The 14,236-nt window shown below is 46.7% G+C and overlaps 1 protein-coding gene across 4 annotated transcripts in view; it reads left to right on the forward strand.

Moving 5' to 3' along the window:
• LOC132831317 (interleukin-2 receptor subunit beta-like) overlaps positions 1–14,236 on the forward strand; it is a 117,131-nt gene that overhangs the window by 21,418 nt on the left and 81,477 nt on the right. For 2 of the 4 annotated variants that reach the window (XM_060849386.1, XM_060849390.1), the window contains exon 2: positions 4,290–4,320. The exons of 1 other annotated variant lie outside the window; for it this stretch is intronic. The gene's annotated coding sequence lies outside the window, so the exon portion shown is untranslated. Of the gene's footprint in view, positions 1–4,289; positions 4,321–6,198; positions 6,234–14,236 lie in introns of those variants that run through there. One more of the 4 variants, XM_060849389.1, reaches the window with a different exon arrangement.

Below are 14,236 nucleotides of genomic sequence, written 5' to 3' on the forward strand. Positions count from 1 at the left end.
AATACATTTGGATAAGTACATGACTAGGAAATGTTTGGAGGGATATGGGCCAGGGAGGTGGACTGGTTGGACTAAAGGGTCTTTTTGCCATGCTGAATGACTCTATGACACTATGGCAGTGATTCAAAGTCTTGGTAAACTGGATAGTTCCTGATGAAGGGCTCTGGCCCGAAACGTCGAATTTCCTGTTCCTTGGATGCTGCCTAACCTGCTGTGCTTTAACCAGCAACACATTTTCAAACTGAATGAAACCGCTGGCAACAATGTCCCAGTTACAGATTGCCGTATGGAGAGTTGTGCTAAATGAGCTGGCATTTTGTTGTTTTACTTTTTGTTTTGTGGAGCGGTTAATTTAACCCTTGCTCATTCAGAGCGTGGGATTCTGCCTGCAGTCATTGTCTGCAGGAGTTTGCATTTCTGCATTAGAGGATGAGATAACATGGGAAAGGGCATTCACAGAGAAGATAAGGCCTTCCTACCGATTAGTCAGAAGGGCGCCTTTCAGGATGAGAAGATATTCCACAAATCCAAGAACCTAGTTTTGAAAAGAACCCTGGAGGAACATAAGAGCATTGGGACAGGAGTAGGCCATTCAGTGCCTCAAGCAAACTCCATCATTCAAGCTGATCTGTGTGGTCTAACTCCATAGTCCTACCTTTGGCCCATATCCTTCCATAACTCTATTCAACAACAAAAAAGTATCCATCTCAGGTTTAAAATGAGCAACTGATCCAGCTTCAGTTCTACAGCTATAACCACGGAGAGGGATGGAGAGTTAACATTTCAAGTCCAGGACACCCCTGGCTTCAGAGCTTGAGATAATGTTTGGAATGCAGTCAATGCAGGGATCCCAGCTCCCAATTTGTGGATAGGAAACTCCCACCGGGAACAACTGGACAAGAAAAGGTCAGAGAATCAATGCTGGTCCAGTCAATGCTGCCCTGCACTCTGAGTTGAATTCTTAGCCCGCTTTTCTTTGCATTTTCTCATTGGATCCAGGCAGGAAGGCCAGTGGGACCTTAGTTTAGATTAGATTACTTACAGTGTGGAAACAGGCCCTTCGGCCCAACAAGTCCACACCGACCCGCCGAAGCGCAACCCACCCATACCCCTACATTTACCCCTTACCTAACACTACGGGCAATTTAGCATGGCCAATTCACCTGACCCGCACATCTTTGGACTGTGGGAGGAAATCGGAGCACCCAGAGGAAACCCACGCAGACACAGGGAGAACGTGCAAACTCCACACAGTCAGTCGCCTGAGTTGGGAATTGAACCCGGGTCTCAGGCGCTGTGACGCAGCAGTGCTAACCACTGTGCCACCGTGCCGCCCACTAAGATGTGTATGAAAAGACAGCACACTCCCCTCAGTGCTGCTGAAATGATACAGGCATTAGATTGAGCAAGAGATTTCCCATGCTGGATCCCAGATCGTCCATCGAGTAGTGTCCAACGTTTCATCGGATGGCACACCGAGAGAGCGGCTGACAAAGCCAGCTCCTTCAGGGGTGGGAAGGGAAATGAAGAGCAAGATCCTGTTCTTGCAACAAGCGAGTGCACAGCAACTCCTGCAAAGTTGGCCATTGCTACCTGATCTCAGCTTGAGCTCCTCCAAGTTCTGCTGCTCACATGATAATTCGTACCCAGTCCTGTTCACCGTCCACCGCTCTGAATGTCCACAGGGTCTGGCCAATCTCCAGTTTCCATCGCTCCACCGCTTTCAACTCTGGATGTTTTTTTCCTCAAAATGCCCCTTTTTGATTGGATGGATGATAATCACGTGACCGAAACAGTGTTGTACAGAGAGCTGACTACTGGTAAACAGAACAGAAAGACTCCAGGTCGCTCAACATTTCACAGCCTTCATGAGGCGATCTCTCTCTGTCACATAGAGTTATCCAGCATGGAAACAGACTCTCCAGTCCAACCAGTCCATGCTGACCATAATCCCAAACTAAACTAGTCCCACCTGCCTGCTCCTGGCCCATATCCCTCCAAACCTTTTCTATTCGCATACTTATCCAAGTGTCTTTTAAACACTTCCACCTTCACCACTTCCTCAAGAAGTTGATTCCACATGCAAACCATCCATGTCTTTTTAAAATCCCTCTCCATTCTCACCTTAAGAATGTGCCTCCTAGTCTTGAAATTCCCCATCCCCACCATTAACCCTATCTATTCCTCTCCTGATGTTATAAACCTCAGTAAGGTCACTCCTCAACCTCTTATGCTCCACTGGAAAATGTCCCAGCCTCAAACCCTCCATTCCCAGCAACATCCTGGTAAATCTCTACTGAACCCTCTCCAGTTTAATGATATCCTTCCTATGACTGGGCGAGCAGAACTGCACACAGTACCTCAGAAGAAGCCTCACCAATGTCCTGTACAACCTCAACATGATGTCCCGACCCCCATACTCAAAAGGTGACCAGGGAGAAGCTTGCGTCAAAGATGGTGATGCCTGGACTTGCCACAACAGATAGGTTTGAAACTGAGTGAAGGACAAGCATGAAAGAGAAAAGGAGAGAAATGATTGGATGCTGTTGTTTCCAACAGCAACTGCACCTTCATTTGAACTTTCTGTCGAAGAGGCCTCAGAGTGAAGGGATGACCCTTTAAATGAGGAGGAATGTCTTCAGCCATCTGTGGAACTCAATGGCCCAGAGGGTGGTGGAGGCCAAGTCATTGAGTGTCCTTAAGATAAAGATAGATGGGTCTTGACTGGGAAGGGGGTCAGCGGTTTTGGAGAGAAGGCAGGAGAATGGGGTTCAGAAACATATCAGCCATGATTGAATGGTGGAGCTGACACCATGGACTGAATGGCCTAACGCTGCACCTATTTCCTATGGTCTGATGGGTCTGGCTAGTCACCAGTAGGCCCACAAGTGATGAGTACAGCCTTCCTAAAATCTTCGTCTGCAAAGAAACTCAGAGATATCACTTTGACCAAGATTTCTGCTCATTTGTCCAAACATCACTGACATGTCTCAGCACCCGCGATTCCCAAACAGTTAATGATCAGTAAAAGTAAAATACTACGGAAATCAGGAACCTAAAAGTATAAACAAATAAAAACAGCGAAACTGCTGGCGAAACTCAGCAGGTCTGGCAGCGTCAGTGGAGAGAGAGAGAGAGATAGAGTTAACATTTTGAGGATTGCTTATCTTCGAAACTAAAAGGACCTGGAAGGTCTGAAGAAAAATCCCACCCAGACGCAAAACGTCAACTCTGTTTCTCTCTCCACAGATGCTGCCAGACCTGCTGAGTATCTCCAGTAGTTTCTCTGTTTTTGTTCGTGAAAGATAAACGAATCCGCACTTTGAGGTCATGATGGTTGAGGGAATGTTGGGAATGGTGCCATGCATTTTTCTTCAATTTGTCCAATAGAGCAAATGGATGCCCATGATAATTCCATGTCTAAAAGATGGCATTCCCAACATGCAGCACCCTCAACAACACTGCACCTGATATGAGCCTAAATGAGGGGTCACCACCTTCTCACTTGGCGACAGGAAGGAACCGAGCCAGTTCGGACCGGTATTTATGACGAGTTTTCACAAAAGGTCGTCAAAACTGTTCATCTTAGATGCTGCTGAATAATCACACTTTTATTTCAGATTAACATAACATTAGGAGCAGGAATAGGCCATCCAGCCCATCGAGCTAAGATCATGGGCTCAGGTCCAGTCACCCGCCCGCTCACCATAACCTTTAACTCCTTTACTCTTCAGAAATCTATCTTCTTTGCCTGAAAGACATTCAACGAGGCAGCCTCAACTGGGCAGAGAATTCCACAGATTCACAACCTTCTGGGTGAAAAAGTTCCTCCTGAACTCAGTCCCCCCTTATTTTGAGGCTATGCCTCAGTTCTAGTTTCACCTGCCAGTGGAAACAACCTCCCTGCTTCTATGTTATCTATTCCCTTCATTATCTTATATGTTTCAATAAGAACCCCCCCTCCCCCTCAATGTTCTAAATTCCAATGAATATAATCCCAATCTACTCAGCCTCTCCTCATAAGCCAACCCCCTCAACTCTGGAATCAACCGAGTGAACCCTCCTCTGCACCCCCTCCAGTGCCAGTACATCCTTTCTCAAGGAAGGAGACCAAACCTGTACACAGTATTTGCTCACAGCCATTGTATTTTGCTCTCATGCTCTGGTATTTATGAAAGTCTTTGAATGAAATTAGAGTCCCAAATTATAACGATCACCAGTAATGCAATGATAGAATTTAACCTGGGTCATTTAGCGATTAACAGAAGCTTGTTTAATTTATTTCACAGATTGGAGTAGACCGGTTGATGAGACCTTTTGGTGAGTTTTTTTTCCTCCACATTTCTGTGCGCTAATGACAGTGGTACGTTACAGGTCACGCAGGGAGCCCACGTTGCTGTGACAACGTGTATGTGCTCTGGGGCTGTGGTCATTGAGGCCAGAGAACCTTCCTACCACACGGCTGGCCAGGAATCTCTCCCACTCTTACCATGTGCCATTGTTGAAAGTTAACACTCAACCTTTTTGGCCATGTTCGCAATACACCTTTCCTCACCATCATGCCCGGGGATGGGACTCGAACCTGAACCTTGTGATTCAGGGCTAGACCTGCGAAGGATCAATGATCCTCTTTGTGTCACAATCTGTACTTCCGGGAAGGTGGTGCTGGTTGGTCACTAGATGGGATCAGGCGCAGTGACAGCGGGCACAAACAGACCTGTGGCAAGGCGGGTAGTTTCAAACCCAGCCTCAGTTCTCTATGCCTGGGGTTGAGTTATAAGATTTTTAAGCCCTCCAGCCCTCCCGTCCTGAGAGCCAATAGGATTGCTAGACAATAGACAATAGACAATAGGTGCAGGAGTAGGCCATTCAGCCCTTCGAGCCTGCACCGCCATTCAATATGATCATGGCTGATCATTCCTAATCAGTATCCGCTCCCTGCCTTATCTCCATAACCCTTGATTCCACTATCCTTGAGAGCTTTATCCAACTCTTTCTTAAATGAATCCAGAGACTGGGACTCCATTGCCCTCTGGGGCAGAGCATTCCACACAACCACCACTCTCTGGGTGAAGACATTTCTCCTCATCTCCGTCCTAAATGCTCTACCCCGTATTTTTAAGCCGCGTCCTCTGGTTCGGATTGCTACTCCCATGACTGCCTGACCTTCTGGATAGTTCTATCTTTGGTCTCCCTGTATCATAGGGTGGCACGGTGGCTCAGTGGTTAGCACTGCTGCTTTGCAGCCCCAGAGAGCCAGGTTTGATTCCAGCCTCGGGTGACTGCCTGTGCGGAGTTTGCACCTTCTCCCTATGTCTGTGTGGGTTTCCAGAGGTGTGCAGGTTAGGATGGACTGGCTGTGCTAAATTGCTCCCTAGTGTCCAGGGATGTGCTGGCTAGGTGGGTTGGCCATAGGAAATGTAGGGTTATGGGGAAGGGGTGGGTCAGATTGAGATGGCCTTTGGAGGGTTGGTTTGGACTTGATGGGCCATATGACCTGCTTCCACACTGTAGGGATTGTATGATTCCTGTCTTAAGGTCCAGACGCTTGGTCTGAACCCAGTAGAACAGACTGGAGGCATTATCATGCCTATAATTGTTCTATTCTGTCTCCATAATGAACCAGGTAAATCCCCTGAGCCTCCAGATTGTCTTATACCAGTGCTGCCTGCTCCTGCATTCTCTGATGAGCCATATTGCAGTCCTAATCTAGATAGTTAAGAACAAATAGCGGGTTGAGTTGCAAAATAATTCAACACACTGCACCCAACAATCAGGTTAAACAAACAATCAGATCACTTTTCTTTGTGGAAATTGTGCAATAATTCAAACAAAATTTGCCACTTCCTTTCGCGTGTTCTGTCGCAATCAATTTCTGCCTCTTTTGTCTCACCTGGAGGTCACTATGAATTGTGAAGCATTCGCCATCTGAAGTGAACAATTGCCAATAAGACAGAGTCACATCTGTGCCTGAGGTGGCTCTCAATTCAGATGAAGCATTAAGGTTACGGGAAACAGATTTAAACTGGCATGCAGGCGTCAGGTCATAAGCGAGAAAATAAGGTGCGAGAATTGTCTCAATCTGTGAACAATTGCGACGGCAATTTAAATTTGTGAAGCACCCCTAACGTGTTAAAATATCCCAATACACTTCACAGGCTGATGACAAAGTTAGATATCAAGCCACGTTAAGACAACGATATGGGCAGATGACCAGAAGCTTGGTCAAGGAGGTGAGTTTTAAGGAGGTCTTATGTTTGAAGGAAGGAAGCAAATGTGCTACAGTCAAATTTTCAGACAGGTGGAAAAGCAGGTTATGAGATGGATATAGTTTATGGAGAGATATTGATAGGTTAAGCGAGTGAGTGAAGAAGTTGAATATAATGTGGGAAAATGTGACATTGTTCATTTGGAAGGGAACACAAAAGGATAGAATCATTGCAACATGGTGTGTTGGGGCAGCCCAAAGACTCAGTGGTTAGTACTGCTGCCTCACGCACCAGGGACCTGGGTTTGATTCCTGGGTACATGGAGATTGCCAGCTCCCCCCGTGTCTGTGTGGGTTTCCTCCCACAGTCCAAAGGTGTGCAGCGTAGGTGGATTAGGCATGGGAGTTATAGGCTGGAATCAAGAGTATGGTGCTGGAAAAGCACAGCAGGTCAGGCAGCATCCCAGGAATGAATCCCTGATGAAGGGCTTTTGCCTGAAACATCAATTCTCCTGCTCCTCGGATGCTGCCTCACCTTTTCCAGCACCACACTCTTGACTCTAATCTCCAGCGCCTGCAGTCCTCACTTTTACCTACGGGGAGGGGTGGTGTTGGGATGCCCTTCAGAAGGTCAGTGTGAACTTGATGGACCAAATGGTCTATTCCCACACTGTAGGGATTTGTGATTTAAATGGAGGAAAACTGCAGAATGCTATAACACAATGACACATGGGTGACTAGTATCTGAAACACAGAAAACTAGTACACAAGGTGTAGCAGGTAATCAGGAAGGCGAATGGGATGTTGATCTTCATTTCAAAGGGCAGCATGGTGGAACAGTGGTTAACACTGCTGCCTCACAGCGCTGGAGACCCAGGTTCAATTCCCACCTCAGGCGACTGACTGTGTGGAGTTTGCATGGGGTTTTTTTCCAGGTGCTCTGGTTTCTTCCCACAGTCCAAAGACGTGCGGGTCAAGTGAATTGGCCATTCTAAATTGCCCGTACTGTTAGGTAAGGAGTAAAATGTAGGGGTTGCAGGTTGGTGTGGACTTGTTGGGCCGAAGGGCCTGTTTCCACACTGTAAGTAATCTAATCTAATCAAAGAGGGTTTGAGTTTAAGAGAAGGGAAGTCTAACTGTAAGGGGCTGGTGAGACCACATCTTGTGTATTGTGAGCAGTTTGGACCCCTTGTTTAAAGAAAGATATAATTTCATTGAAGGCAATTCAGAGAAGGTTCACTTGGATGATCCCTGGCATGGAGGGATTGTCTTATGAGTAAAGGCTTAAGCAGACTGGGACTCTACTCACTGAAGTTTAGAAGCATGAGAGGTGATCTCATTGAAGGGTTCTTAAAGGGTCAATGCTGAGAGGATGTTTCTGCTTATGGGAAAGTCTAGGACCAAAGGGCACAGTCTCAGAATAAAGGGGCACCCATTTAAGACTGAGGTGAGGAGGAATTTCTTCTCTCAGAGAGCTGTCAGTCTTTGAAACTGTGGAGGCAGAGTCATTGTGGATATTTAAGACTGAGAGAGAGTAACCAGGTGGATTTGCCATGGGAAATACGGGATTTGGTTGGGATGCTTTTCGAGGAGACTGGTATAATCTTGATGGGCTGAATGGCCTGCTTCCACACTGTAGACATTCCATAGGGCATCTTGTTGCTAGGCAACAGTAGTCTCCTTTCTCTTCAGCCCATGTTTCGAAAATACTGAATGGATCACCTCAAGGCAAACCCGAAAGCTATAAACTCCAACTGAAAACGCACAATTAATAAACTTCAGACACCCCAGCGGCATTCTCAATCAAATCTAAAATAAAACCAAAACTACAGACTTCCCTTTTTAACACACAATATAAAATTGCTACTCAAACTTAAAGCATGGTTCTTTCCATTATAGAAACCAAATACTCATTACAAGATAGCATGAACTTTCATCATTCATATTCATCTAATAGAGTCATCCAGCATGGAAACAGACCCTTCGGTCCAACCAGTCCATGCTAGCCAACATCCCAGACTAAAATAGTCGCACCTGCCTGCTCCTGGTCCATATCCCTCCACACATTTCTTGTTCATTTACTTATCCAAATGTTATTTAAACATTGTAACTGTACCTGCATCCACTGCTTCGTCTGGAAGTTCAATCCACACATGAACCACTCTAAAAAACTTGACCCTCATGTCTTTTTAAAATGTTTCTCCTCTTACCTTATAAATCTACCACCTAGTCTTGTGATCCACTCCCACAGGGAACAGACAGCTGCCGTTCATGTTATCTATATCCTTCATGATTTTATAACCCTCTACAAGGTCACCCTTCAACCCCCTACATTCCAGTGAAAAAAAATCCCAATTCTCCTTATAGCTTAAATCCTCCTTTCCCAGCAACATCCTGGTAAATGTCTACTGAACCCTCTCCAGCTTAATAATACCCTTCCTATAACAGAGTGACCAGAACTGGACACAGTACTCCAAAAGCGGCCTCACCACTGTCCTGTACAACCTCAACATGACATCCCAACTCCTGTACTGAAAGGTCGGAGTCTTCCCTGATTTATTATTTTCCGGTATTTACAAACCTCATCATGCATCAGTATTCATGGTCGGCTCATCCAGCATTGATACAAAAGGCCAGATGCTATGCATCTTTTGCCTGAGAATGCAAAATTGGTAAACATAGATTCCCACAGCTTAGAATGAGGTCTTTGAGTCCATTGCGTTGCCATTGACTCTTAGGAAGAGATTCGCTATCAATCTCCCTCTCTTTCCCGGTATTCGTTAAATTCTGTTTGCAAGTCAAATCCACTTCTAGGAATAAGTCAGGCCACGTATTTATGATCACGATAACTCAATACATTATGAGAAAGTGACCTTCACCTGCTCCCTACTTTCATTTACCAGGCTCCCCTCCTAACTCACAAGGAAAGCTTGGGGCTACAATTCCACCAGGTCGGGCAGCTCCCGAGGAACAGGAGAATCCACGTTTCGGGCATAAGACCTTCGTCAGGAACATCGGTTCTCCTGCTCCTCGGATGCTGTCTGACCTGCTGTGCTTTACCAGTCTGATCTTCAGCATCTGCAGCCCACACTGCCTCCTGCTTCACTTCCACCGCCAATGCCCTTTTGCATCATTTATTATCCTGCTGTGAGGCTTTTCATATGGGAGAAAGGGGGGACTGCAGATGCTGGAGATTAGGGTCAAAAAGTGTGATGCTGGGAAAGCACAGCCGGTCAGGCAGCATCCGAGGAACAGGAGTGTTGACATTTAGGGCATAAGTGGGGGCTGCGAGGGCAAAGGGGGCTGAGAGATAAATGGGAGGGGGATGGGGCTTGGGGAAAAGGTAGCTGGGAATGCGATAGGTAGATGAAGGTGGGGGTGGTGGTGATAGATCGGTGAGGAGTGTGGAGCGAATATCTGGGAAGCGACATGGACAGGTAAGACAGTTCAAGAGAGTGGTACCGAGTTGAAGGGTTGGGTCTAGGAAAAGGTGGGGGGAGGGGAGAGGAGGAAACTGATGAAATTGATGTTGATCCCGTATGATTGGGGGGTCCCAAGATGGAGGATGAGGTGTTCTTCATATGGGGTTTTCAAAGAGGACTAGACAGCCCAATGATTTCTAAAGCTGTGACAGCCCCTTCCTACCATTTGTGTTTTGTGAAATAGCTGTTAATATAAGGCTAGAATTAAAGTTCCCTCCTTAGCAGAAGGTTTGAGGGTGCAGATTTAAGGTAAGGACCAGGAGCTTGGAGGGGGATTTAAAAGGAAATTCTTCCATCTAGAAGGTGGTATGTATCTCACGTATGTATCCTACTACCACTTCCAGGTCTGGCGGATGATGCAGCCTCTTTACCATCTGGGTGGGGCCAGGATCAAAAGTGCAAGAAGCTCTATTCAGTCCTAGTGGGGAGTAGGGTGTGGTACCTTTCACTTGAGCGAGGTTACCAGAGTCAAAATGGTGGCACGGTGGCTCAGTGGTTAACACTGCTGCCTCCCAGCACCAGGGATCCAGGGTCGATTCCAGCCTTGGGAGACCGTCTGTGTGGAGTTGGCACATTCTCCCCATATTTGCGTGGATTTCCTCCGGGTGCTCCGGTTTCCTCCCACCATCCAAAGATGTGCAGGTCAGGTGGATTGGCCATGGGAAATTGCCCATAGTGTTAGGTGCATTAGTCAGAGAGAAATGGGTCTGGAAGGGTTATTCTTCTGAGGGGCGGTGTGGACTTGTTGGACCGAAGGCCCTGTTTCTACGCTGTAGGAAATCAAATAATAAAAGATCATATGCAAGGGAACAAACCTTCCCTTTCCCAGAGCATGTTGGATTGCATCAGGGCCATGTGTAGTAAATGCAAGGAGTCCTCGCCCCCAGCTGAGATGGTGTTTTAGCTGAAACATTCAGAGTTGAGATTGTTGCATTTTTAAGGGATAAGGCTCGAAGGGCTGAATGGTCTACTCCTGTCCTTATCTTCTATGTTTCCAAGAGTTGCAAGGAGAAGGCAGGGGACTGTCACTCAGGGAACTGCTCATTCAGAGAGCTGGTGCAGACATGATGGGCTGAATGCCCTCATTCTGTGCAGCTAACAATGCTGGAGCATTTCAGCAATGAAATGAAATAGGGCTGCTGTCTTGGGAGCAGAGAAGATCGAAATCCACAGAATCACGAGGGATGTAGATGGGGTCGCTAGAATTAAAGTTCCCTCCTTAGCAGAAGATTTGAGGGTGTGGATTTAAGGTAAAGGCCAGGAGCTTGAAGGAGGATTTAGAGGGAAATTCTTCCATCCAGAAGGTGGTGTGTATCTCAAACTGAAGAAGGGCTCATGCCCGAAACGTCGATTCTCCTGCTCCTTGGATGCTGCCTGGGCTGCTGCGCTTTTCCAGCAACACATTTTCAGCTCTGTATCTCAAACTCCCTCCCTAAAAGGGGAGAGTCATTACAACATTTGTGAAATATTTAAATGACCACTTGAAACGCCAGCCAATTGGGAATTAGGATTCTTCAGAGGGCAAACGTCAACTCTGTAATCTCTCACCACAGATGCTGCCAGAACTGCTGAGTTTCTCCAGCAATTTCTGGTTTGGATTTCCAGCAGTTTTCTGTTTGGTTGTCTCTTGTTGTGCCGTTGATTGAGGGACAAATGCTCCCAGCATGCTAGAGAGAAATCCCCTTGCTCTTTTTCAGAAATACCACCAAGAGATCTTTTCTTTTCACCTTGACGTGACAGATCCCCGACTTAATATACCATTCAAAAAGTAGTATCATACTTTGTAAATACAGCTGGTTTAAGCTGTGTCCAACCAGATCCAAGTTAGAATTTAGAATTAGGCTTATTGTCACGTGTACCCAAGTTACAAAAGAACAGGAGTGCAGTGAAAAGTGCACAATGTTCCCAACACATGACGCCATCTTGGGTAAAAAGTACCTCAGTAAGAAATATAGAGCAAAGACAGAAAGAGAAACTGTTACGCTACATTGCAGATATACAGACTGTAAGTATATGTTTAGAAATGAGAAATAAAGCTAAAACGATAGACATTAGGGGTTTCCTCATAGTTTGACTGGATGACACCAGTTCTAATCAGTAGCCATCTTTGTTCCTGGCCCTGGCACCTGCTCCACTCCATGCTGCTGGTCACTATTCCCACTCTGGAAAAAGACAGAAGAGGAAAAAGAAAACAAGAGAGAGAAAGAAAAGAAAAAAGAAAAGGAACAGATGGGGTGGACGAGCTCTGGCTGAAGTGTCCTACTCCGCTGCCATCTTGAATTCGAGACTTAAACGAGAACCGATGTGCATCAAACACAACGAGAATTGTGAATAAAGTTTCTATCACGGTGGGTGGGTGGCACGGTGGCACAGTGGTTAGCACTGCTGCCTCACAGCTCCTGTAGACCCGGGTTCAATTCCCGACTCAGGCGACTGACTGTGTGGAGTTTGCACGTTCTCCCCATGTCTGCGTGGGTTTCCTCCGGGTGCTCCGGTTTCCTCCCACAGTCACAAAGATGTGCGGGTCAGGTGAATTGGCCATGCTAAATTGCCCGTAGTGTTAGGTAAGGGGTAAATGTAGGGGTATGGGTGGGTTGCGCTTCGGCGGGTCGGTGTGGACTTGTCGGGCCGAAGGGCCTGTTTCCACACTGTAAGTCTAATCTAATCTAATTGAGTGTCCAATGAGGTTCTAAAGGTGAAGTGCCCTCTACTGCCATCTCAGAGCCGGGTTCGAGTTACGTGAACTGCACAGTGAACTCACAATCTCTGCCAATCAGAGGCAAGGCTGCGACTCCAGCAGCTGATACTGTGAAGAGTGGTCACTTGGGGTAAGATACTGGGCTGGGGGAGGGTTAACACATGCGAAACCATGTGCCAGTTCAGAATATCACAGCACTGGGCAAAGCTGTGGCAGCTGGTGTGTTTTAGACTCGAAGGTTCTGCCATAGTGGTGTGGAACATTTTACTGAGCAGAAACGGACTTTATCAAACGTGAATATTGGTGAAGGTTGGTGTTCGGATTGACATTTCCACCTCTGCTGTGGGTAGGTGACCTTTTGTGTTTTTCTTTCTGTAATGTGCTTGCACAATCTCCGTGACCACGCGTTCTATTTTTACTGCTAACTACAAGCCTGCAGCCTTGTGCACGTTCGAGTGGTCATCTTTCTCGCTCAGGAGATGTTGGTGTGGACAGGCCTCTCTTGCACCAACTTAGGCAGGAGAGGCAGAATGGAAGGGGTCCCTGGCTAATTTGTCCCCTCCCTCACCTGGGTTTGTAGAGGATGCTAATCGCATTGCCAGTGGGATCTTGCTGTGCGTAGACTTGGGCTGCAAATTTCTCACCTCCAATTCGATGCAGAGCCTGCCTTGTTGGCTGTGGGGGGCTTCATGGTACGAAAGGTGCTAAATAAAGGCGATTTCTCTCTCCTTCTCTGTCCATTATTACTCCCAGTGCTTCTGCTACCACAGACTGGAGGCTGTGGTCACTGATTAGTCACAGGGTTGAGGGAGAGGCAGGTCAAACCTGAGGACAGAGCACTCAACTCACACGGGTCATTGAAAGCAGCTCCCCCACTGAGATAAATACCCTTGTGGGGATCAAAACTATTAACTTGAGATTCTGGTCAGCTAAAGAGTCAATGCTTCCTAAAGTGGATCACGTCCGAGATTCAATCTTGAATTGAATTTATTGTTTGAATTGAATTGAGTTTATTGTCACGTGTACCAAGGCACAGTGAAAAGCTTTGTCTTGCGAGCAATACAGGCACATCGCAGAGTTAATTAGCAGAGATAGGTAAATAATAGGTAAACAGCAGCAAAAACCAAAACACAGGTAGAGGTGGATTAGATTAGATTACTTACAGTGTGGAAACAGACCCTTCGGCCCAACAAGTCCACACTGACCCGCCGAAGCGCAACCCACCCATACCCCTACATTTACCCCTTACCTAACACTACGGGCAATTTAGCATGGCCAATTCACCTGACCCGCACATCTTTGGACTGTGGGAGAAAACCAGAGCACCCGGAGGAAACCCACACAGACACGGGGAGAATGTGCAAACTCCACACAGTCAGTCGCCTGAGTCGGGAATTGAACCCGGGTCTCAGGCGCTGTGAGGCAGCAGTGCTAACCACCGTGCCGCCCACGGGTCATTGAAAGCAGCTCCCCCACTGAGATAAATACCCTTGTGGGGATCAAAACTATTAACTTGAGATTCTGGTCAGCCAAAGAGTCAATGCTTCCTAAAATGGATCACGTCCGAGATTCAAACTTGAATTGAATTTATTGTTTGAATTGAATTGAGTTTATTGTCACGTGTACCAAGGCACACGTGGAGGTTAAGAGTTTGTGAGCCCATTCAGTACCCTTGATGGAGCTCTGACGGACTATTGTCTTCTGTTGTGAGCATTGCATTATACAAAGTATGTGAATGCATTGGAGAGAGAGAGCAGGAGCCATTTGCAAGATTGATTCCAGGATGGAGAAATGTCATCTCTGAAGGTTGATTAAAGATGTTTGGATTGTTCTTCTCACAGAGAAGAA

The sequence above is a fragment of the Hemiscyllium ocellatum genome, chromosome 33, assembly GCF_020745735.1.
Source record: "Hemiscyllium ocellatum isolate sHemOce1 chromosome 33, sHemOce1.pat.X.cur, whole genome shotgun sequence".
In the NCBI taxonomy this organism is placed as follows: Eukaryota; Metazoa; Chordata; class Chondrichthyes; order Orectolobiformes; family Hemiscylliidae; genus Hemiscyllium; species Hemiscyllium ocellatum.